Source organism: Equus przewalskii, chromosome 16, assembly GCF_037783145.1.
Source record: "Equus przewalskii isolate Varuska chromosome 16, EquPr2, whole genome shotgun sequence".
Taxonomy (NCBI): Eukaryota; Metazoa; Chordata; class Mammalia; order Perissodactyla; family Equidae; genus Equus; species Equus przewalskii.
In genome coordinates this window covers 48,143,523-48,169,541 of record NC_091846.1, presented here as the reverse complement: position 1 = coordinate 48,169,541, position 26,019 = coordinate 48,143,523, and the positions used below count along the sequence as shown (strand labels likewise).

The 26,019-nt window shown below is 36.4% G+C and overlaps 1 long non-coding RNA gene across 17 annotated transcripts in view; it reads left to right on the top strand.

The window, feature by feature from the left end:
• Positions 1 to 26,019, top strand: part of LOC103560551 (uncharacterized) — a 179,139-nt gene that overhangs the window by 32,551 nt on the left and 120,569 nt on the right. For 5 of the 17 annotated variants that reach the window (XR_011527912.1, XR_011527908.1, XR_011527914.1 and 2 more), the window contains exon 3: positions 14,466 to 14,686. The exons of the other annotated variants lie outside the window; for them this stretch is intronic. This is a non-coding gene — a long non-coding RNA (uncharacterized lncRNA). The remainder of the gene's footprint in view (positions 1 to 14,465; positions 14,687 to 26,019) is intronic. 17 annotated transcript variants of the gene reach the window in all.

Below are 26,019 nucleotides of genomic sequence, written 5' to 3'. Positions count from 1 at the left end.
TGAAGAGATTTGAGTTTTATTTTTACTGCTTATTTGCCTTTAAGTTTTTTAAAAAGGGAAACTTACTATATATAATTTTCTGTGACTTAATTTTTTAGCTCAACAGTTTAATAAGTTTCATCCATGTTGTGGATGAACAAATGGATAGTTCATTTATTTTTAAAAATTTAATTATTTTTTTGAGATATAATTCATATACCATAACATTCACCCTTTTACAGTATACAATTCACTTGGTTGTACAGGCTTGTGAATTTGCTATCACTACTATCTAATTCTAGAAGATTTTATTATCACAAAAAAACACATACCCATTAACAATCACTCCTAATTTCCTTCATCCTCCAGCTCCTGGCAACCACTTTCTGTCTCTATGAATTTTCCTATTTGAACATTTCATATTGTGTCTGGCTTGTTTTACTTACCATGATATTTTCAAGGTTTCCCCATGTTGTAGCATGGATCAGTACTTCATTTCTTCTTATGGCTGAATAATTTTCCATCGTATGGATGCACCACATTTCTTTATCCATCTGTCAGTTGATAGACATTAGAGGTAGTTTTCACTTTTTGGCTATTATGAATAATGCTTCTATAAACATTCATGAGCAAGTTTTTTGTGTGCACATGTATTTTTATTTATCTTGGGTATATACCTAGGAGTAGAATTCCTGGGTTATATGGCTACTCTATTTAACTTCTTGAGAAACTGGAAAACCATTTTATGAGGTGTCTCCATGATTTTCTATCACACCAGCAACTTAAGAATGTTTCAATTTCTTGACATCCTTGCCAATGCTAGTTTTCCATTTATAAAAAAATTATAGCCAACTTAGAGCATGTGAAGTGGTGTCTCGTGGTATTTATTTGCATTTCTCTAATGATGGTGACCGTCTATCCATGTGCTTTTTGGCCATTTGTGCATCTTCTTTGGAGAAATGTCTGTTCAAATCTTTTACCCATTTTAAAATTGGGTTGTCTTTTTAATAGTAGATTGTAAGTGCCCATTATATATGGTGAATACTAGTCCCAGATACATAATTTGCAAATAAAGCTGTGTTCTGTGGATTGTCTTTTTACTTTCTTGAAAGTGTTCTTCGACACACAAATGTTTTTAGCTTTGAAGAAATCTAATTTATCTATTTTTTTCTTCGGTTGCTTTTGCTTTTGATGTCATATCTAAGAAACTGTTGACTTATCCAGTGTTACGAAGATTTATGCCTACGTTTTCTTCTATGAGTTTTATAGTTTTGGATCTTAAATTTACGGCCTTGATCCATTTTGACTTAGTTGTTATATATGGTATGAGATAGGGGACCAAATTCATTCTTTTACACTGGATATGAAGTTGTTCCAGAGTTATATGTTGAAAAGACTCTTCTTTCCTCATTGAATGGCATAGTGGGTTGAGTGGTGACCCCCCCAAAAGATGTGTCCATGTCCTAAGCCCCAGAACCTGTGAATGTTACCTTATTTCCAAAAAAGATCTTTGCATATGCTTTTGAGGATTTTGAGATGAAATTATCTTGGATTATCCAGCTTGATCTTATATTCAAAGACAAGTAAGTGTCTTTATAAGAAACAGAAGAAAAGATACAGACACACAGAAAAGACAAATGTGAAGATAATGGCAGAGATTGGATGATATGGCCACAAGCCAAAGAAATCAGCAACCAGGAGAAAGTGGATGAGTCAAAGAACAGATTCTCCCTTGGAACCTCCAGAGAGAGTGAGGCCCTGCTGACTCCAGACTTGACTCCAGACTTCTGGCCTCCAGACTTCTAGCCACGAACTGTGAGAATAAATTTCTGTTGTTTGAAGCTTCCCATTTGTGCTAACTTGTTACAGCAGCCACAGGAAAGTAATACAAATGGTCTTTGTACCCTTGTCAAAAATCCATTGACCATAGGTGGCTTTATTTCTGGATTCTCAATTCTAATTCTCTGATCTATAAGTCTGTCCTTATGCAAGTCCCACACTGTCTTGATTATTATAACTTTATAGTAGGTTTTGAAATTGAGAAATGAGTCCTTCAACTTTGTTTTGCTTTTTCAAGATGGTTCTGCCTATTTTGGTTCCCTTGCAATTTCATATGAATTTTAGGATCAACTTGTCCATTTCTATAAAAAGACAGTTGGAATTTTGATAGAGATTGTGTTGAATCTATAGATCAATTTGTGGAATGATGCTATCTTTACAATGTTAATCTTCCAATCCATAGACATGAGATGTCTTTCCATTTATTTTGATCTTAATTTTCTTCAACAATATTTTATGTTTTCAGTGTGCATATCTTCTTTTGTTAAATCTGTCCCTAAGTATTTCATTCTTTTTGATGCTGTTATAAATGAAAGTGTTTTCTTAAATTTCATTTTGGATTACTCATTGTTATAGAAATATATTGATTTTTGTATATTAATCTTAAATCCTGCAACCTTACTGAACTTATGTATTAGCTCTAGTGTATTAGTGTCTTTGTGGATTCTTTAATGTTATGTATTTATAAGATCATGTCAACTGCAAATAGGTAGGATTTTACTTCTTCTTTTCCAATCTGGATGTGTTTTTTTCCTTTATTTTTTTGTCTAGTTGCCCTGGTTAGAACTTCCAGTACAATGTTGAATAAAAGTGCATCTAGAGTGGGCATCCTTGTCTTGCTCCTAATATTAGAGGGAAAGCTTTCAGTCTTTTATTGTTAAGCATGATTTTAGTTGTGTGTGTGTGTGTGTGTGTGTGTGTGTGTGTGTGTGTGCGCGCGCGCGCGCATGCGCATTGTGGTTTTCTTTTTGTTTTTTTGTAGATAACCTTTATCAGGTGGAGGAAGTTACTTTATATTACTAGTTTGTGGAAGCTTTTTTTGTCATTAAAGGTGTTGGATTTTGTCAAATGCTTTATTTACATTTATTTACATTTATTGAGATGATCATGGGGTTCCTCCCCCTTTATTCTATTAATATGGTGTATAATGTTGATTTTTCATATGTTGAAATAACCTAGCTTTCCTAGGATAATTCCCACTTGGTCATGGTGAATATTCTTTTTTAAATGCTGATGTATTTGTTTTCTAGCACTTTGTTGAAGATTTTATCTATACTCTTTAGGGATATTGGTATGTAGTTTTCTTTTCTTTTGATGTTTTTGTTTGGTTTCATATCTGGGTAACGCTGCTTTCATAGAAATAAAAAGTATTCCCTTCTCTTCTGTAGTTTTGGAAGTGTTTTTGAAGTATTCATAGTAATCTCTCTTTAAACGTTTGGTAGAATTTATCAGTGAAGCCAATTGGGCCTGAGCTTTTCTTTTTTGGAAGCTTTTTGGTTATTAACTCAATCTCTTTCCTTGTCATAGGTCTATGCAGATTTTGTTTCTTAATTCACTTTCAATTTGTATCTTTCTTGAAATTTCCTCATTACATCTAGGGTATATAATTTGTTGGCATTTAATTGTTTTTCCTGTTCCCTTTATTTCTGTAAGATCATTTTTTTCTTGTAATGTCCCCTCTTTCTTTCCTGTTTTTAGTAATTTTAAACTTCTTGCTTTTTTGCCTTGTCAGTCTAGCTAAATATTTGTTGATTTTGTTGATCATTTTAAAGAACAAACATTTGATTTTTATCTATTTTTCTATTCTCTATATTTCCCCTCCATTATTTCCTTCCTTCTGCTTGCTTTGGATTTAGATTGCTCTTTTCCTAGTTTCTTAAGGTGAGATGGTTTAGTTATTGATTAGTTGTCTTTTTTAATGTAAGCATGTACAGCTATAAATTTGCCTTTGAGCAATGCCTTCACTGTATCCCATAAGTTTTGGTATGTTGTATCTTAGTGTTTATTCATCTCAAAGCATTTTCTAGTTTTCCTGTGATTTCTTCTTTGACTCATTTGTTAATTGGGGGGTGTAGGGTTTAAGTTCCACATATTTGTGACTTTCCAAAATTTTCTTATTTATTTCTAAGTTCATTCATTGGGGTTGAAGAAGATACTTTATATGATTTTAATCTCTCTAAATGTCTTCTGGAGCATATCCATAGAATTTCTTTAGGAGTATTATTTTCAAAAATGTTGGCAGTGATCTACATAAGAAAGGTTTTATATAACAGACCAGTATGCACACATATGTGTCTGTGAGTACATGGGAATATGTATGTGTGGGCATGTGCGTTTTTATCTGAAACAAAAATATGATGTGCTTTGCTATTTTCTGTTCAATTCAGTTTACTTTGTGTATTCTATTGTATTTCATTCTCTTTCATTTTTAAAAAGTTACTTGTGACCAAATTTATTTTATGGTCCACTAATGAATATCGACCACAGATATTTTAGGTCAGTCCTATTCCAAATGCCAGTCTACAATGAGATATGGAGCTTGAAGTCAAATATAAAACTACATCATTAAGATCCCACTCTTTAATTCAGCCAAGTTTTTGTTGTTGTTTCAGATTTCCTCAATGAAGGAAACGTTGTGTTTATCTTCTGGTGCAGGCTCCTTATCTTGTTGCCATCTGTTAATGGGTAGTTTGAGAACCAGTATTTGTCCTTGGAACATAGTTTTAGTAAACTATACCTGGCATTGGGGGTGCCAGATTGTGTGCTATGTGAATGCACAGCTATAGAAGATAACACCAAACAAATTTCCAAAGTGGTTGCACCAGTTTACATTTGCACTGCAGTTCCTGTTTCTGCAACCCTCCGCACCTAGTATTGCAATTAATTTTTGCAGATCTATTGGGTAGAAAATTATCTCATTGTGAGTTTAATGTAAATCTCCTTGGTTATTAATGAGATTGAGCTTCTGATTTTATATTTGTCATTCATGTTTTCTCTCCTGGAATATACTGTTCGATATCTTTTGTCATTTTCTATTGCATTTTTTAATTGACTAATAAGTGACCACTCCTCCCCCCCACTTATCCCTCATGGATAATTAAACCTGTCACTTACATGGGTTGCAAACATCTTCTCCAACTTTGTGGTTGTCATTTCTCTTTCTATTGTGTGTGTATATGTGTTTGAACAAAAGCTATTTAATGTGGTTGAATTGATCGGTCTCCCTTTTGTCATTACTACTTTTGGGGCAATATAAAACTTTCCTTTATTTCCTTCTACAAGTCTTTATTTTTCCCCCTGTATATCTGGTGTTGATTTTGTGTGTGTGTGTATGAAGTGAGGTGGAAATCCCAGGAAAATATTTTTCCTTTTATCTCCATCTCTCTTGGTGAACTACATTTGATCTTTTCAAAATAATAATTCAATAGAAATGGTCATTTACCCTTTTGCACATATGTAGAAGTTTTTTACAAGCTCAGAGTCTATTACTTTTAATTTACACAACTATCTTCATTATTAGATTAGGATATCATTGAAGGCAGAAGTAATTTTTTGTGTCCCAGTTTCAAACTCAGCCCCTGGCAGGTAAGTTCTCAGAAGCTGATTGTGAATGGAACTGAAAGACTGATATATATACAGTCTGGCATAGTCTTCGATTTTTTTTGTTTTAGACATTTCATATTGCATTTGAAAACATTATCAGAGCTAGTGTCTTCTAGTGGTGGCATTACTAAAGGAGTATATATATGTTTTTAAATTTTTTCCCCTCAGACACCTCATATTCCTTTTTGACAACACAGCTTTCCCCAGGCAGACATTTTTTCTTCATGGCAAGATGACAAAGTAACAAAATGTAATGCAGCTTAGCTAGAATCCAAAACAATGATAAAAGGGGTTTGTAAAGAAGAAATACGACAAGAAAGTATTTTATCGATTATTTTATTACCAGAATAATCAATTAAAATGTCCATTTCCTAAGAGTTTACTTGGTAATAAATAAGTCCTGATTTTTTTTCCTCCAGAAAGATCATGTAGGTGTCATTTGTTGCTGAGTAACTATGAAGCAAGGGAACAGTTTACTTAATTATAGGAAAGATATATTGCACATTTGTATATCACGCCTGGATGAAAAGATTTAGAGGGAACGTTATCTTCTTGCAAAATCCCTTGATAATCGCCTTAGAGTCTCATTTGAAAACTTGAAGTGTGGAAAAGTAGATGTGCTAAACCTGTTCATATTCTCTTAGTGACAAGCGAATGCTTTTTATAGCTTGTACTTGCTGTGGGCTTCATTTGGAGGTTCAACTGTTCCTGATAACCAGTTTTGAATAACAATGGAAACATCAAGCCAGATTCTGCCTGTACTGGGGGATCTGTGTAAGAGTTTGCTTGCCTCTAAGCAGGCTTCAGAGCTTGGGGATGTATGATGTAGAGTCTTCCCCATTTTATATTAATTCACATGTCATTATACTTTAAGTGTATTTACACAGCGTCGTTTTGCTTTTACACATTTAATCAATTAGAGCCATGATTTCATTTAAATACTTGGATGCCTCGTAAATTCAGCTTTACTCAAACCAAAGAAAAATCTTAGAGGTTGTATTGGTGTTCTAATGGAGTTAGCATCTAAGTGTTTTTATTTTTAAGTAAACACTTGGTGGCTGCTTGGCAAACATGTATATCATTATAATTCTATTGTCTGATACATATATGCATGTGTGTATGTATGGATATGGATATGTATGTGTGAATTACCAAGTCATTTCCAACCTGGTTTTTATTAGCAAATGGATTGTTCTGTGTGTGCTCATTTCTCTGGTGTCCGCCACGCCTCTTGCTGAACACCACTCCGGGTTGTCTGTAGTCATCTAACTCGATGGCGCCTGTGCTGCTGTCTAGTTGACCAGGCCCTGTCCTGGTGCTGTTTTCCATGCCTTGCTGCTCCCTTGGTAGCCCCTGCAAATGAGTACCCTTCTTATCCTCCCTGTCTTTCTGAAGCTTCTGTTTCCTGTGGGATCCACTGAGTCACCAATTTCCTTGCCTTCCAGAAGAAAATTAAGTAATCCAGTAAAGTATTTACATAAAACTTTAGAGATAGGTGGATCCTTGAAGTCCATCTAGACCAAGCTCCATTTTTGGGACAAGGAAGTTGAGGCCCAGGAAGTGAGAGCAGCTTCACAAGAGGACCTCAAAGTCAGGGCTACCTCACCCCAGTCTATCTCTACTTGCAGGAAGCCGCAGTTCAGGTCTTCTTTGTGTCCACAGTTTTGGGATAATGTCTACATAAACATGAACTCTCTCCTCCAATTTAGTAGAATTCACCTCACTTACAGTTTTCTAGGAACAACAGGTTAACTTCCATTAAAAACTCTTCATAGCCACTTTCCTCAAAAGAAAATTGCATATTCTTGTCTGCTAAATTCTGTCCACTACCCCACCTCTCATTCATTTGTAAACATCCATCTCTTCAGCAAGTTAGCTATAAAGTAAAACAACATTTTTAATAGATAATACATATATTTGATATAAAATTCAAAAAGTAAAAAGGTGATTACAGTCAGAAAGTAGACTTTCCCCAGCCGTATCTCCCCACCCAGTTTCCTTCTAGGGAGCCAACTAAATTATCAGTTATTTTCTTGAATATCTTCTTTCAGAGATATTATGTGCAAATGGAAACTTATACATATATGTAATCCTTTTAAAATACCTTTACATGCATGATAGCATACTATACAAATTGTTCCAAGTTTACATTTTTCATTTACATATCTTGGATATTGTCTCAGAATTGACTCAATTTTTTTTGACAACTGGAGAACATTGTATTATCTGAAGTTACCAGAATTTAATGAATCTCATATAGATATTTAGATTGTTTCAATTTTCTTATTACTAACAATGTTACAAAAAATATTCCCATAAAAACTTTTATAACATGCTTACGTATATCTGTGTGATAAATTCCTAAAAGTGAAAGCTTAGGGTCAAAGGGGTACACATTTTTATTTTGTTAGCTATTGTTTAAATGCCACAAAGTTTTTACCAAGATGTGAAATTAAAGTTTAAATCTTAGCTCAGGCTGCTGTAGCAAAATACCATAAACTGGCTGGCTTATCAACGATAGAAATTTATTTCTTATGGTTCTGGAGGCTGTGAGTCCAAGATCAGGGTGCCAGCATGGTCAAGTTCTAGTAAGGGCTCTCTTCCAGGTTGCAGATGGCCAACTTCTCATGATGTCCTCGCATGATGGAAAGCAGAAAGCCTGAGCAAGGTCTTGTGTCTCTTCTTGTAAGGGCACTAACCCCATTCATGACAGTTCCACCACCATGATCCAATCACCTCCCAAAGGCCCCCCTCCTAGTATCATCACATTAGGGGTTAGGATTTCAACATATGAATTCGGGGGGCTTGGGCAGAAACATTCAGTCTATAACATAGTCTGCTTAATTCCTCACTTCTGTACAAGTGACTTATTGACTTTCTGTTTTGAGAAATGACAAAATTCTTGCCACTCCCTCCCCTTTTTATCTGCATCATTTGATTTTAGTTGGTTATATTTCTTCTTAATTTTATACCTTTAAATACACCTATATCTTTATTTGGCTTATAAACTCTTAATGACGTGCATTTGAGCTCAACTCTGAAAAATATGGATGTCTGAATGCTTTATTAACTCTTCTCTCACCTTTCTTTTACCAGCTTTTGCTGAGGTTAGCACATTTACAGTGTGTCCTGCAACCATAATCCTGACATTTATTCTAATTTTAGTCTAACACTTAAAAGGAATCAACACCGATAGCCAGTTCATTCACAAGAGGTTTTCTACTTCCTGGTTAAATAAAATTTTTCTTTTATTTTCAAGAAGAGCTCATGGGAATTATATTTTTAATTGCATTTATTCCCAAATGAGAAGAAGTTAGAATATTTATTGGATCAAATTTTTTTTTTCCACCTGAGGACTCATTGGGCATTTTTCTATTGTTTTCTGGCATAGAATATTGCTATGAAGTCTGAGGTAAGCCTCGTTTCTTTACCTTAAAGGCAGCTTGATCTTTTTGTCAAAGTGCCTACTTTCCTTGTTTTCTAATTCCTATAACTTTACTAGGATATGTCATGGTTTCGATCCCTCTGTGTCAGTCTTTTTGGGAAATTATGTCCTTTCATGTCTACTGATTCAAGCTTTTTTTTCTGCAAAGGTTTCTTGAATTATATCTATATAAATATTTTTATGATCCGTTTCAACTCTATTTTGAGATACTCACTGTGCATATATTAGATGTCCTTATATGACTTTTATGTCTGTAATTTTTTTCTACATAATTTTTAACTTTAAAAAAATTTCCTTTTCATTTTACTTGCTTTTTCCTGACCTGTACTTCATGATTTTCACAGGGTCTAGTTTCCTTTTTGGTCCATTATTGAGGTACCAATTTTTTGTTAACATAACTGACAAGGTTTTATTTTTCTCTCTGAAAGTTACTGTTGTATCTTCTGTCACAGCTTTCCTGAGCCTTCCTAGCCCTGCTTGAAACTACTGCCTCTTACCATCTGTGTGAACTTGTAGTTTTCCAGCGCCGGCAATTCTTTATCTTAGAGTTGGGATAATAATCATTCTACTTGATAGGGATATAGTGAGGATTAAATGAGTTAATTTATTTAGAGTGCTTAGAATACTGCCTTACTCATGGTAAGTACCTCATAAGTCTTGTTATTATATTTGTGGGTTTACTTTATAGAGGTTGCTCCTTCTTCTAAGTTTTTATTTTTTAAATTCATACAGATATCTGGTCCTGATTTTCATCTGCTTTGTGGCAATATTTTTCTAGTGTTTTTTGTTTTCTAATGTAACAGCTGGCTCTTTGGAAGCATACTTACTCACATGCAGTTAGGTAGATAAATCATCAAGTGGCCTAATCAAGGAAAAATGTGAGCAAAAGTTAAAATGGAATACTGGGAAATAGTCAGAAATATAAAAGAAACTGAAGGTTCATAAAAGTATATTCTGAAGAATTATATACAAACACATTTGAAAGAATCTATGGAATGGAGAATTATCTGTGAAAATATTTCTTATCTAAATGAAGGCAGGAAGAGAGGGAACACCCAAATAGATGAATAATAGTGGAAGAGATTGATAAAATCAAGCCCCAAATGATTTCACAGTAAATAATGTTTAACCCTCAAGGAGCAGGTTACTCCATTACGCTTCTACTTTTTTTATTGGCTTAGAAGAAAGGCCTCATGTCTTGTTCAAAATAGGAAGAAATCAGTATCACTTCGGTATATAAACCTGAAAATAATACATTCTCACTCACAAACACATACATCAGTTACAGTACCAACTGCATTGACCACTGCCACAAAAAATCTTTAAAACTAGAGAATAATCTTTTTTTAATTGAGATTTAATTGATGTATAACCTTGTATTAGTTTCAGTTGTACACATAATGATTTGATATGTTGTATATATGTGTATTTGTTGTGAAATGATTATCACAATAAGTTAACATCTATCATGACACATAATTCCATATCACTTTTTCTAGTGATGAGAACTTATAACATTTACTCTCTAGCAACTTTCAAATATGCAATACAGTATTAACTACAGTCTCCAGGACGTATCATATAACTGGGAGTTTTTACCTTTGGACTACTTTCACCCATCTCCTCTCCCACTCCTTGACCCCACCTCTGGTAACCACCAATCTATTCTCCATACCCATTAATTCATTTTTCTTTTTATTCTACGTATAAGTGTGATCACATGGTATTTGTCTTTCTCTGTCTCACTTATCTCATTTGGCATAATGCCCTCAAGGTCCATCCATGTTGTTGCAAATAGAATTTCCTTTTTTATGGCTGAATAATATTCCATCGCATATATACAACATTCTCTTTATCCACTCATCCACCAGTGGACACTTAGGTTGTTTCCATGTCTTTGCTATTGTAACTAGTGCTGCAATGAACATGGGGGTGTGGACAGCTCTTTGAGATAGTGATCTCATTTCCTTTGGGTATATACTGAGACGTAGGATTGCTGGATCTTATGGTAGTTCTATTTTTAATTTTTTAAGGAAGCTCTATTCTCTTTTCCATAGTGGCTGCACTATGAAATCTTAAGCATAAAATTCATTATACTCTAAAGGAATAAAACAACACCAAAAAATGGGGTTTATGCCAGGAGTCCAACTATGTTTTACTATTAGAAGCTATGCTGATATAATTTGCCATATTAATCAGGTAAAAATCATATAATCATGCTAACAAGCATTTGATGGAACAATTTCTATCCTGCCTAAAACTGCATATTTAGATATTTATTATTTTTTCTCTCTTACCTACTTTGATGTATGTCATGGTCATTTCTTTTAAAAGTAATGCTCCTTCTAACACTGATTTAGATTGCCTCAGTAATAAACTGAATGTATGTCTTCTTATCACTTCAATAAAGCATTAACGTTTTCTACAGCACTGAGAGTGAGGTGAGCAGAAAGGAGAACTGGACTGACTGGAAGCTGGGGCTCCAGCCTCACCTCTGAAATGTGGGCAGACAGCTTCAATGGTCCGAGGCTTTGAATTTGGCTCCTACTCAGCAACAAAGGTGTACTGACCAATTCTGCTACGTATGACAGTTCATATAGAAAGGCATTGGTCAGGAGACTCTGGAACAGTGATAGAAAATGAAAATACAGATGTACATACTTATTTTCACTTCTAAAATTTCTAAACCATTTAAAAAATTTCCTTCTCCTTGGGAGTTATCTCTATAAATAAGAGAATACTTACTCAGAAAAGTCTCTTATTTTTGTTTTGGGGATGGTTTCACTCTTTAAATTAAGCTCATATACACGTTAAATTTTATACAAAATTTCATAATGCACTCTTATGTTAACTTTCTCACTAATTATGTACTAAAATTGCAGGAATAATTATCCAACTCATATTTTATTAATGCTTAGTTAAAGATATAGCTTAAGTAATTGTGGCGTATTGCAGTGCTAGTGAACCAGAAAGTTATAATAAACAATAAGCAATGACAGAAAATTACTAGGTGGTTTAGTTTTATGAGTCTTTTAGCAGAATTCATAAATGGATTACATCATTTTTGGGTGTTTTTTGGCTTCATATTAACCTTTCTAAGTGAATTTCTGCCATGGGTGTAGTATATTCATAAAGGTGGCTTTCATCGATGGCCTAAAACAGGTATCAACATGCCCTTTGGGTTTTTTCATAAATTCAATTTTTGGATCTGATGTCAATAGTGGTTTAGAAATAGAGAGAAAGATTGACAAAAAGTCATAAATTGAGTAACCACAGGGACTTAAGTTTAGGAGCCTCAAGAGGTGTTGTGACATATTGAATTATAACCTTAAGCAGAATTAAACAGTTTCTTCTTTTGTATTTTCCTGCCAGTGTGACAGGAAACACGTGACTCTGTAGTCCACACAGCAGCCCTGAGTGAAATGGTTGTCTTTGCTTCCAATGTGGTTCTTCCCTGATCCTTTAAACCAACGTTGGGCCCACGCCCTGTGTGGTAACAAAACAGTTTAAAACATTAAGCTGACTATGTAGACAATAGTGACAAAAGCTTATTGTTTCAGGTTTATCCAGGTCATTGCCTTATTTATTTTTACTACAAACTGCATAAACAAAGAATCTGAAAAATAAATGGATCAAATAATGAGCAGAAAAGAAAATCAAATAGTTTAAAGAATTACAATTAGGCCTTACTAAATTCTTTTTCACAAAGAAAACCATTATTTTTAAAGTTGTCACTGACCTGGAATGTCAGAGGCTAGAACAGCTTCCTTTGGGCTGCAGTTCAACATAGAAACTTCACGAAGGACCAAATCTTATCTGCCTAATTCCATTCCTGAAGTGGGAGTGTTGTCTCCTCCTGAAACCTTCCAGGAATGAGGGAGAAATGAATTCATAGAAGAGGTAGCTGACTCTGAGCTCTTTGGTGTGTGTTCTGCATTCTCCTCCAGTTGATGAGGCATGAGGAAGGCATGCAGAAGGAACAGGGAGGAGTCCCAGAATGGAAAATATTTAGAAAAATAAGGTACTTATGTGTCACTCTGCAACTCTATGCATGGATGATTTTCAGTATTAATTTTGATTTATATGAGGTATGACTTATGTACCTGCAAATAAAAGATGATGAGTGTTTTACAGTGTTAGTAGACATTGAACAAGCTGCCTATGGCTGGCTCGAGATCCACAGTATCATCTCGGTAAGGACTTCTTGGCAACTCTTTCACCTAATTAGCACAGCACGCCACAGTTTTATTCACGGCTGTGAGGTTCACTGTAAACTTTCTTCATTATCCTTTCATCCCCCTGGCTTTTTTTCCTCAAGGAGTAAATTATATTTACTGAAATTCCTAGGATTTGGAAGAAGATGATACACAGTCAGTAAAGCCTTGCAGTCCTCAGGAGCCAGGATTGGTCTATATGTTGAAAGTAGAAGAGCAAATACAGATGGCGAAAAGAAAACAAGTTTCTCAGAGTTGACTGGACCTTTCTAGAAATTTTTGTGAAGAGATAGCTTGAGAGGCCACCAAGACCTGAACCTAGAAGGAAGACGGGTATTTCCTGGGTATCTCTAGAACTAGTCTGACCATCTAGAGATTCTCTTAAGAGTCACAAACTGAAGTACAGGGTTACTGCTGTGTTTTATTTGGTCCTTGTGTGGTGTTTTTTGTCTTTTTTTTTTAAATTCACACTTTTATGAAAATTATTGTAGACTTATGAGAAGTTGTAAAATATAATACAGAGATCCCATGATTGTTTTACAGGTTCTCTCCAATGGTGACGTTTTATAAAACTATAGAGTAGTATCACAACCAGGCAACTGGAGTTGATATAACCCACTGCTCTTATTCATATTCCTGCAGGTTAGCTTGTACTCGTGTGTGTATAGTGCTGTACCATTTGATCATGTGTAGATTAATGTATCCACCACCATAATCAGGATAATAAAGAGTTCCATCACCGCAAGGATCCCTACACCCACCTCCCTCAAAACTCCCTCCCCCACAAACTCTTGGCAACCACTAAGCTGTTCAATCATTTCTAAAATTGTGTTGTTTTAAAAATGTTGTAGACACACCTCAGAGATATTGAGGGTTTGGTTCCAGACCTTTGAAATAAAGTGAGTATCGCAATAAAGTGAGTCACGTGCACTTTTTGGTTTCTCAGTGCATATAAAAGTTAGGTTTACTCCACGGTCTAGCATATTAAGTGTGCAATAGCATTATGTCTAAACAATGTACATACCTTAATTAAAAAATACTTTATTGTTAGAAAATGCTAACCATTATCTGAGCCTTCAGTGCATTGTAATCTTTTTGCTGGTGGAGGGTCTTGCCTTCATGTTAATGGCTGCTGACTGATCAGGGTGGTGGTTGCTGAAGGTTAGGGTGGCTGTGGCAATTTTAAAAAATAAGACAACAATGACGTTTGCCACATTGATTAAGTCTTCTTTTCACGAGCAATTTCTCTGTAGCATGCGATGCTGTCTGATAGCATTTCACCCACAATAGAAGTTTTTGAAATTGAAGTCAGTCTTCTCAAACCCTGCCACTGCCTTACCAACTAAGCGTACGTCATATGCCAAATCCTTTGTTTGTCATTTCAGCATTCTTCACAGCATCTTCACCAGGAGGAGATTCCATCTCAAACCACTGTCTTTGCTCATCTATAAGAAACAAGTCCTCATCTGTTGAAGTTCTATGAGATGGCAGCAATTCAGTCACATCTTCAGGATCCACTTCTAATTCTAGTCTTCTTGCAATTTTCCACCACATCTGCAGTTACTACTCTACTGAAGTCATGAATGCCTCAAAGTCATCCATGAGGGTTAGAATCAACTTCTTCCAAACTTCTGTTGATGTTGATATTTTGACCTCTTCCCATGAATCATGAATATTCAAAATGGCATCTAGAATGGTGAATTCTTTTCAGGAGGTTTTCAATTTACTGTGCCCAGATCCGTCAGAGGAATCAGTATCTACGGCAGCTATAGCCTTGTGAAATGAATTTCTTAAATAAGACTTGAAAGTCAAAATTACTCCTTGATACATGGGCTGCAGAATGGATGTTGTACTGGTAGGCATGAAAACAACATTAATCTTGCACATCTCATCAGAGCTCTTGGGTGACCGGGTGCATTGTCAATGAGCAGTAATATTTTAAAAGGAATCTTTTCTGCTGAGCAGTAGATCTCAACATTAGGCATAAAATATTCAGTAAACCATGTTGTAAACAGATGTGCTGTCATCTAGGCTTTGTTGTTCTGTTTATAGACTCCAGGCAGAGTAGGTTCAACATCATTATTAAGGGCCCTGGGATTTTCGGAACCATAAGCATTGGCTTCAACTTAGAGTCACCAGCTGCATTAGCCCCTAACAAAAGAGTCAGCCTATCCTTTGAAGGTTTGAAGCCAGGCATTGACTTCTCTTTAGCTATGAAGGCCCTAAATGGCATCTTCTTCCAATATAAGGGTGTTTCAACTACACTGAAAATCTATTGTTTAGTGTAGCCCCCTTCATTAATGATCTTAGCTAGAGCTTCTGGATAACTTGCCGCAGCTTCTACATCAGCACTTATTCCTTCATCTTGTACTTTTATGTTATGGAGATGGCTTCTTTTCTTAAACCTTATGAACCAGCCTCTGCTATCTTCAAATTTTTCTTCAACTTCCTCACCTCTCTCAGCCTTCATAGAATTGAAGAGAGTTAGGGCCTTGCTCTGGGTTAGGCTTTGGCTTCAGGGAATGTTGTGGCTGGTTTGATCTTCTATCCAGACAACTAAAACTTTCTCCATATCAGCAATAAGGCTGTTTCACTTTCTTATCATTTCTGTATTCACTGGAGTGGCACTTTTTTTTTTTTTTTTTTTTGCTCAGGAAGATTCACCTTGAGCTAACATCTGCTGCTAATCTTCCTCTTTGTTTTTTTTTTTTTTTTTTTGTATGTGTGCCACTGCACAGCATGGCCACTGACAGACAAGTGGTGTAGGTCCATGCTCAGGAAGCAAATCCGGGCCACCAGAGTGGGTCATGCCAAACTTAACCACCAGGCCACTGGGATGGCCCTGGAGTAGCACTTTCAATTTGCTCAAGAACTTTTCCTTTGTATTCACAACTTGGCTGTTTGATACAAGACACCTATCTTGGCTTTCAGCATGCCTTCCTCACTAAGCTTAATCATTTCTAGCTTTTGATTTAAAGTGAGAGATGTGCAACTCTTTCTTTGACTTGAAGACTTATAGGCCACTGTAGGGTTATTAACTGACCTGGTTTCAATATTATTTTGTCTCAGAGAATAGGGAGGCTTGAGGAGAGGGAGAGAGACAGGGGAATAGCCAGTCAGTGGAGCAGTCAGAACATTTATTGATTTATTGGTTAAGTTTGTCTTATATGGGTGTGATTCGTGGCGCCCCAAAACAATTACAGCAGAAACATCAAAGATCACTATCACTGACCACAGATCATGATAACAAGTGTAGTAATAATGAAAAAGTTTGAAATATTGTGAGAATTACCAAAATGTGACAGAGACATGAAGTAATCAAATGCTATTGGAAAAAATGGTGCCAAGAGACTTGCTTGATGCAGGGTTGCCACAAACATTCAATTTGTAAAACAAATAAAAAAGCAATATCTGCAAAGCACAGTAAAGAAAAGCACAATAAAATGAGGTATGCCTGTATATAAATAGAACCATACAGTATGTTCCTTTTGGAGACTGGCTTTTATTCCTCCATTCATTAGACTTCCCTGGAGATTCAACCAACTTATTGCCCTGGCCACTAATTGTTAGAAAGGCTCCGCTGGATCCTTGATGTGGGCTTGCCTTGTGTTTTCCATGGTGCTTCCAACGGGTCCAGGAGAAGAATGAGCCCTCCTGGGCTGCCTTCTGATGCTAGAATGGGGGTCAGAAGTCCCCAGTCTGGGTGGCCTTCTTCTGTTGGGAGGGGGAAATTACACCCCTGACGGCTGCGTTGTTCCTCCAATCGTGGGGTCCTAGACCAATTTGAGTTCTCATTGCCAGATTTCAGACATTTCTTTTGGTTTCCTTTTGCATTATTTCTAGGTTTTATAGTTGCACTGTGTGGAGAGGAGCAGGGAGAAATGGGTCACATCATCTCGTCCAGAGCAGAAGTCCTCATGGTTGTTCGCATTTTCCTGTTTATCTACTCACCTCCCGCCTCCCCCGCCTTGAATACACATTCTCCCTCCTGTTTTATGAGTTCATATATTTACCTCATGTGTTGGTAGCTTTCGAAAGAAACTTTGGATCCATCCTGGTCACTCTCAGGCCTCTATTGGAACTTGAATGCAAGGTTTAGGATGTGTTTACCTGTAAATACAGAATATGCACCTAAAATTGACTTAAACAAGAGGGAAAATACAAAAAGAATGGAGGGTAGGGGGTTACAGATTGGGCTAATTCAGTGAGACTCCAGCTCAGAACCTCAGAAATTCTCTCTGATTTTTGTTCATGGTGGCAAGATGACTGTTGCAGCCTTAAGCATTGTATTGTCTATGACAACTTCCAAAGTTAGGGAGCCACTGGTCCCTGGTTTGTATCCTTGAAGGGGTCCTTTCCTTGAAGCTTCCAACAGATTCTTTTATGTCTTCTTGGAGACAGATGTGTCACATGCAAGCTTGCTGCCAGTGGAAATAGAATTACTATAAATATCTAGGAGTAATTAATATTCACTTACTTTGTGGTTTGAGAAGGATTCCATAAAGCACATGGGTATCTAATTTCTGAACAATATCACAGTTTCATTGGGAAGGAAGTGAGTAGTAGTGGCTGTGGTTAGACCATACTAGACTAATTTAGTGTGTTACTTATTTTAATCATACAGCCTGATAGATCTTTGAAATATAAACTGATAGAGATAGGATAGGAATTGGGACTAAGCAGGATGGGATGTTGAGGTAAACTGACTCACCTACAGCGTTGGTCCCTAAGCTGTAAACTTCTGTTTGTAAGAAAGGAGCTGGGTTTTAGGCCTGGTGGTCAATGTTTCAAGTCAGGTTTTCAGTCACAGGTGATAACAGAGTTCCCAGGGTATTCGGATAGCCTAGGAAAGTGGAAACAATGACCCAGTGGTCAAATAGGAAACCAGATGTCATCCAAGTCATGTTAGGTCACAGGTGGTTAGGAGAGGCTGCTGATAGATTGCTTTCATCTAACATGGACTGGTTTGAGAACCAGACGGGTCTGAGTCTATAGTCACAGGACATCAGTGACACTTGTGGGAAGGAAAAGGCTGGGGCTCCCATTTCAAAGTCTGGTCATCAAGGATTATTTACTATTACTATTATTACTATTAGGTAACCCAGCAAAGCACTTTTCAATTCTAGAAGATTTATGTCATTCAGAAATATTTCAAGTCTTTATTTCAGTTTTCTTAGAACACACTGATTCAATTCAATGGCAGAGAATTATTGAAAACTAGGTTCATTTAGCAAAGCACTATTTGATATTTAGAAAATAATCCAGGATTTGGATTAGGGCACTGACACTGGGATAGAAAATAAAATTAATTGGTTGAGTTATTAAATATTTATTAATGCTTGCATTAATTAAAAAAATATTATGTGCCAGATTCTATTCTAAGTACTGATGGTACAAGTCTCTATTCCTGAGAGAGCATACATTCGATTGAAAATTTACTAATTAGATGCTAGGCTCTAATCAAACCTGAGGACACAAAGAAGGATAAGATATGTTCTCTAACTTCAAGCAGCTTAGTCTAGAAACCAAAATAAGACATACTACTTACCTATCCTGCTTATAATGCAATTCCAAGGAACCAGCAGACACCCTGGCACATAAGTGGTGATCAAAATCCTTTTTTTCGTAAATGAATATGTAAACAATTAACTACAATATTGCATGATAATGCTATACTAAAGGTGTGAAGGGAGTATTAGCCTAGTGAGGATGCTTGAAAGGTTAATTATGCTCTTTGGAAATGCAGGGCGGGTAAGAGGAAGGAATGACATTTAAACTGAAACTTGAAGGATGAGCAGGCATTTGGTAAGTGGAAAGGTGGAGAAATGGAATGCACAAAGGTGTGGACTTACATTGGAGTCTTGGGAAATGGTGAGAAATATGCATGTAACAGGAACCTATGGTGGATAAGGAGTGGATGATGGTTGGGGTGACTTTGGAAATGCAGGATGGAGTAATTTTGTGAAGACTTGAATATACCCTCTTAAGAGGTTTGCACTTTACTTTGTAGGTAATGGGAAAACGTCAGTTGCATTTAAGTATATAAACTGCATGATCAAGTATGATTCACAGAAAGGACACTCTGGCAGCGTGGTGGAGAATGGAGACAACCATGAGCCAGGGATTAAGTCAATAGGCATTTGCAGTAATTGAAATGAGAAATGCACAGAGCCAGGGTTAGGGTACTGACCTTGGAAATGACAAGGCATTTTATGGGCATCGAGAGATGTTTTAGAAGTAGAATTAATGAGACGATGATTGATTGGGTATTCATGGTGACAAAGGAGACGGGGAATCAATTTTTACTCGGTGGTTTTGGTTTGGGGAATTGAGTGGATAGTTATCATGGTTGGCTAATCAAAGGAAAGTGTTCTTGGGGAGAGGATTGAAGTAAGCTCTCTCAGTGGAAATACTGTGGCACAGGCAGAACAACTCTGACATATAAGACAAACGTTAATAGGGCATTAATCACTTGGGGTATATTTTTTTAAATATATTTTTAGTGAAGTGTAACATTCACAGGTCATAAGGGCTCAGAGCAATGAATTCTTGCAAAGAGACACACCTGTATAAACCATCACCCAGGTTAAGGAATTGAATACGATTAACACCTGCAAATGTTATGACAGTTTGGTCATCAATGTATTTCAGTCTTGAAATGAAGAGGTATAATCTTTACCCAAGAAAGAGAACTTTGGGTCTGTTTGTTATCTTATCACATGAAACAGCTAGATTTTTTCCCTCAATATTTGAGAGCTATGTTTGATCTGATTTGACTTAAAATGTAGACTCTATGATACACAACCTGGGAGGCAACTCAAAGAGGGAGTTAACATCCAGAGTAGCTGAATCTGAGATATTAGAGGCCCACGTGACTACGAGTAGGAAAGAATACCATATGTATCAAGTTGCTGAGGACAGAGAGAACAAATAGGATTTTCAGATAAATTAAATAGTGCTTTTCAAATAAATTGAAAGTCCTTAGCACAGAAGCTCTGTATTATAGGCATCGATTTTCTGCTTCTCACTTGGGCAATAACTATAGCTAATATTTATTGACCTCTTACTATGTGCTGGGGACAGTTCTATGCTCTTTATAGGTATTAAATAATTTAAACCTTGCTATTATTATCACCAGATGAGGTGCCTGAAGCAGAAAGCTGCTGTGTAATTTGCCTGAAGTCACAGCTAGGAAGTTGTGGAGCTGGGTTTTGAACACGGGCACCTGGATACAGAACCATTGCTGAGTGTTTTCTATGCTGATGCTAAACTCTCTGGAGTAAGCCATAGGGTGAGAAGCTGCAGCAACTTGTTTAATAAATAATCGGTGATGGATAATAATGCTCCCAAGCAATTGCTAATTCTTATAGCCTAAGTGGCAAGGGTTCTGAAGGAATAATTTAATCAAGAGGCAGTATAATGGTATGTAAACATATGAAGAATATTTAACCTCTATTCATTTTATATTCATTTATCCATCACTTAGTACAAGTCAGATAATGTGCTTGCTCAGAATTCTGCCTTTTAGAAGCCTTGGCAGAGCAAGCGTATCAGCAAATGATTATAATGTGATAAAGGATCTTACAACAGGGTTGATGGCAGCTTGGAATAGGAAGTGTAGCTTCCTGTCTGGAAGTTGAGCAGCTCCCTACGGAGAAAATGTTTGAATTACCTCTTAAGGGATAAGCAGACATTTGCCAGATAAGGTAGGGGAAGATGTTCTTAGAGTACATCAAAGGCACAGGGGTGAGAAAACCTGGCTGGAGGGGCAAAAGGAAAGGCTGGGAAGGCAGGCAAGAGTCAGATGAAATGTGGTTTGTAAATCAAGCTAAAACTTGGTTTTCACCTTGTTCAGTCGATTTCAAACTTTTCTAACCCTGACGGTAAGAAATTCTAAACAAACTGTAATTAAACAATTGTTTAACTGTAGTTAAAACAAGTTTTCTGGACCAGGTCTTCTCCATTGATAAAGTATTGTCTTTCATTTTTCTTCTTCCTTTTTTCCCCTTCCCTTTTCTTTTTCTATCTTCTAGGCTTTTCTATACTTCATTGAAAAAATTTTGTCCAAGATTCACTAAATTGTCTTATTGGCCCAGCAGGACATCACTGCCTGTAGTGAAAAAAAGAATATTTGAAATGACTATCATACCTATGATTTAGAAAAATCACTCTTGGCTTCTGAGTAAGGATTAGAGCAAGATGACCCTAGTGGACAGACTTGAGGTCAAGAGCCAGTGAGGAATTATGCAAAAAATCTAGGCAGGAAATGGTGAGTATTTAGACTGAGAAATTAGACTAGAGAGAAGAATTGCCATTATAATTATAACAAGAGAAACAGTCTCAGACTCAGAGATAGTATAGATATGGGGTTTGAGAGACAGGAAGGAATCCAGAATGAGACATGGGAGATTATAATCTGTATACTAAAGTAATAAAGTTTGTGAAGACTCAATACATTCCTTTTTAGCTTCAGAGTACTCCTTCCTGAAAAATATCCAAACGACCCATCCTTTAAACCTCAGATTTTCTTCTGTCTAGGATGCTGATTAAATGATCCCATTCAAAGGAATTTTCTTTACTGCTTTTATGACCTAATGACAGCCTTTTAATTTTTCCTCAAGCACTTCAAGGTATTTCCTATCTAGTCAGTTATGTAAAAAATCCCATTCAGGAATAATTTGAAAAGAATAAAATCTTTGACCCCTATAAAATTTTACATGGAAAGAAATGAGAAAATAAGTCTCTGTCCTTAATGTACTCTAAAGTTGAAAAACTGTTGAGATGATTTAGGGAAGAAGTGGGTTTGCTCTTTAACGAGGATAGATTAAAGGATATATCACTGTTTGGGAGCAGTCACTGTTGTGGTAGCATGATGGGTTAGTCCCCATAAAATCAGATTGTATGGCACTGCTGGTCCTCACTTACTAGATTGGTGACTGCTCCAGCCAACAGGGCAGCCCCTTTGCAGGAGAGGAACAAATAGTAGAGTCCTTTCCTTCAGTTCTGTTTCATTCCCTTATCCCTTACAGCATCCCATCATCTTTAATTGTCTTTTAAGAAAAATTTCAGAGAAAACTCAAATAACATCAAATTCACATTTTTACCTATTTTAAAGTGTACAATTCAGTGGTTTTTAGTATATTCAATGTTGTGCAACCATCACCACTAATTCCAGAATGTTTTCATCACCCCAAAAGGAAGCCCCATACCCCTGAAGCAGTCATGCCACATTCCCTGCCCCCTCCAGCCCTGACAACCAGTAATCTATTTTCTGTCTCTCTAAATTTGCCTATTTAGGACACTTCATATACATTGAATCATACAATATGTGGCCTTTTGTATTGGCTTCTTTCACTTAACAGAGTGTTTTCAAGATTTTCCCATGTTGTAGAATCTATCAATACTTCATTCCTTTTTGTGGCTGAATAATCCATTGTATGGATATACCACATTTTGTTTATACTTTTATCTACTGATGGGTACTTGGGTTGTTTCTACTTTTTAACTATTATGAATAATGCTGCTTTGGACATTTCTGTGTAAGCATTTGTGTGGACATGTGTTTTTAATTCTCTTGGGTTTATACCCAGGAGTGGAACTGCTAGGATCAAATGGAAATTCTACGTTAAACTCTTTTAGGAAACTCCAAACTCTTTTCCACAGTGGCTGGCTCTTTTTCCATTCTTATCAGCTATGTATGAAGGTTTCCAATTCTCCATATCTTTGTCAACACCTACCTATAAATTTTTGAAAAATTGAAAATATTGCTTTTAGTAATTTATAATTTTCAATCCCATGTTCACATTATAGTCTCTTATACTGTGATCTCACTTTTCTTCATTCATCAGAGTGAGCGAAAGAAAGAACAAGATGGAAGTTACAGTCTCTTTGAAGCTAATCTTGGAAGTAACATCTCAAATCACTTTTGTTGCATTCTGTTCATAAGAAGTGAGTCACTTGGTTCAGCCCATCCTCAAGGGGAGGAGATTTTATAAGGGCATGAATACAAGGAGGTAGGGATCCTTTTGGGCCATCTCAGAGGCTGCCTATCACAATTTTTTTAGGGAAGGGACCAAGGCTTTGAGGACAAACATATTCTCTCATATTTTTACAAATGTAAGTACGTCAACATAAAAATTTTGAGTGCTTATTTAAATATCACTAAAATATTTATTAAAGAACAAGAAATATTTTCAAGCCTTTTGATCAGTTGGCAATGCAGGAAAAATTGGCAGAGACAGAAAAATAAATTTGGAGTGAATCAGGAGACCTGAGTGCTACCTCAAGGCCTAACGTTAACAGAAATTCATGATCTGCCGTGCAAAGGCTGTAAACTTTGTGCTTCAGTTTCATTATCTATAATATCAAAGAGTACTTTCCATCAGGGGCTTTCGAGGTTTTTTGACTGCAACCCACCTGCAAAATTCATTTTACATGGGGACCAGCCTGGTATACACATATACAGAACCAGGTCACAGATAATTGAAACAAAAGTTTCTAGAAATAATATTTACTCTCACTAAATATAAAGCTCTCTGGTATTTTTCTTCTATTCTATTTTATTGAAATACTTTTATATTTAATAAAAAATTATGAGTTGACCCAGCTAAATTTTTTATTACCTTCTAATGAGTTCCAATCCTCAGTTTGAAAGCATTATGATTTCTACAGCTACTTCCAAAACTGCAAGACTAATCTAAGGTTATTTGTTATATCTGTGAAGAGGGTGAAAAGGATAGAAAGAGATGTGTATGCTTCTCCTACTCTTTAAGCACCAAGTTGCCATGTTAAGGTTTATTGGCAAGGCTGTCTGTCGCTCTGCTATCACCAACATATGCGTACATCATTTTGGTAAGGAGGTCATGAGTAGCTATTTCAGAAAGCTAATGACTGTATGGGACAAACAGCCCCTGGCTTTACCTCAGGCTATCAACTCTCCCCAAAATTCTTAATCCCCCCCAATGACCTTCCTTCTCTAGCTTACTGGGTTCAAGGAGTTATTGATTCTGTCACATATGTGTTATGCTTTGTTCTCTGTTGCATTATCATTTATTCACTCATCCCTGTGGATGTATTATAGTTGGTGTGGTGTTCAATGCTAAGTTCAGGAGGAATTTCCACTAAAAAGGGAATTTTACCTAGATAAGGAAATTTTATCTTTCCTACTATTGAGCATCTATTATGTGCCTGGCAATGCGCAAGGCAAACATACATTGCTTCAAAAAATTGTCACCAAAGTATACCTCGTGAGAGAGCAGCATGAAATTTGTGGCAGCTGGCTGAAAGTCAAATTTCTTTGAAGTTTTCTGTTTTAGCTTAGAAGTTCATGCGGATTTTGAACTCTATGATATGTGCTTGTTTTAATATCTAATCAATGTTTTACATTATTTATGAGGCAAATTACTTTAACTTTCCTCACTCCTCATTCTTGGAATACGATTTATGTTCCAGGAGGCTGCACCATGATTTTCCCTGGCTCAGACCAAAGTACTCGGAGGAATTTCAAGAAGCACAAGACACTTTTTTTTCATATAATCCTCATAATCACCCTATGAAATAGGTTTTATTGTCCTGATTTAACAGATGAGGCATCAGAAGCTTCAGGCATTTATGTAATTGGTAAATAATAGCATTAGAACTTAAAACCAGGTTGTCTCCATAGCCCTTGTTTGTCTTACCATGTCATAATACCTTTAAGGCTTTATGAAATAAGAGAGTGCAGATAATTCTGAGGTATTCACCGCAGGTATTTCAAGAGTTCTGTACATTTCCATTGTAAGTACTTTGTATCCTGGAGGAGATGTGGTAAGTGGAAATTAAAACACATGTTCCTTCAAGAGAATTAGTGCATCTGAAGTTCTGTTTTCTAAAGTAAGATTCAGGAGAAGTCTGGAAGACCATTATATTGATGACACATCTAGGTTCAGAGGATATTAATCATGTTTAGGAACTGGATAGAATGACGGGCTTGTTGGGAACAAGGGTGGGGTTCTGATGTTACAGCCAGGGATTCTGGATTTCTACTTTGCCAATTTTGTCTAGTCAAGCTGAATTTTCCCTCATAATCTAATTGTTTGTGGAACCAGAATGCATAAGAATGCTTATAAAATAAGAGAGAGAGAGAAAGAGATCACATCAAAAGAAACTGTGACTTGATTTACCCTTTCAGCTGCATGCTGCCTTCTCAATGGTTATAGGGAAGTATAAGTCCACCCACTACCTGAAGAAACAAAGCTGGAAATTAAAGTGAGAAAAATAATTACTGGTCCTAGTTTCCTTATAACCAAATAATTATTTCCGTCTTTGTCCTAATATTCTCATAAAGAACCAAGATATTTTATTTTCATATAAAGGTTCCCTTTCATACCCCTTTCTAAACACCTCCTCCAAAGGAGGAGGATGCAAGTATCTCATCTTGTGTCTTCCTCCTCCACTGTCTTCAGTGTGCGACTTGTGTTGTCATGGTTGCAAGATGACTGCTGCAATGCCAGGCATCAGTTGAAACAGACTCAACTGCTGTTTTTTTTTCATCTTTTTGCTGCCTAGATTTTGGACGTGATGCCTGGCAAAGCAGCAGCTGTTATGCTATCTTGAAGATAAAAGCCTTGCAGAGGACAGCAGAGCAGGAAGAAACAAGGAGCCTTGTCCTTGATGATGGCTTGGAGCCTCTGTGCCAGCCCTTACTGCTAACCCAAGGTTTCTTGTTGTATATGATGAGCCACTGTTAGTTATATTTTCTGTCATGTACAGATGAATACAAACTCTAACTGATATAAACTTAGTTTTCTAAATGTCTTCCAAATGACACGTTATCAAGACTTAGAAAATCTTGTATTCTTTCTCATTTATGTCTGTTTTGAGTAGGTGTTGTAATAACAGAGGTGAATGCTGCTATTACCATGGTAGATATACATATTAAGCATAACTCTATCAATACCT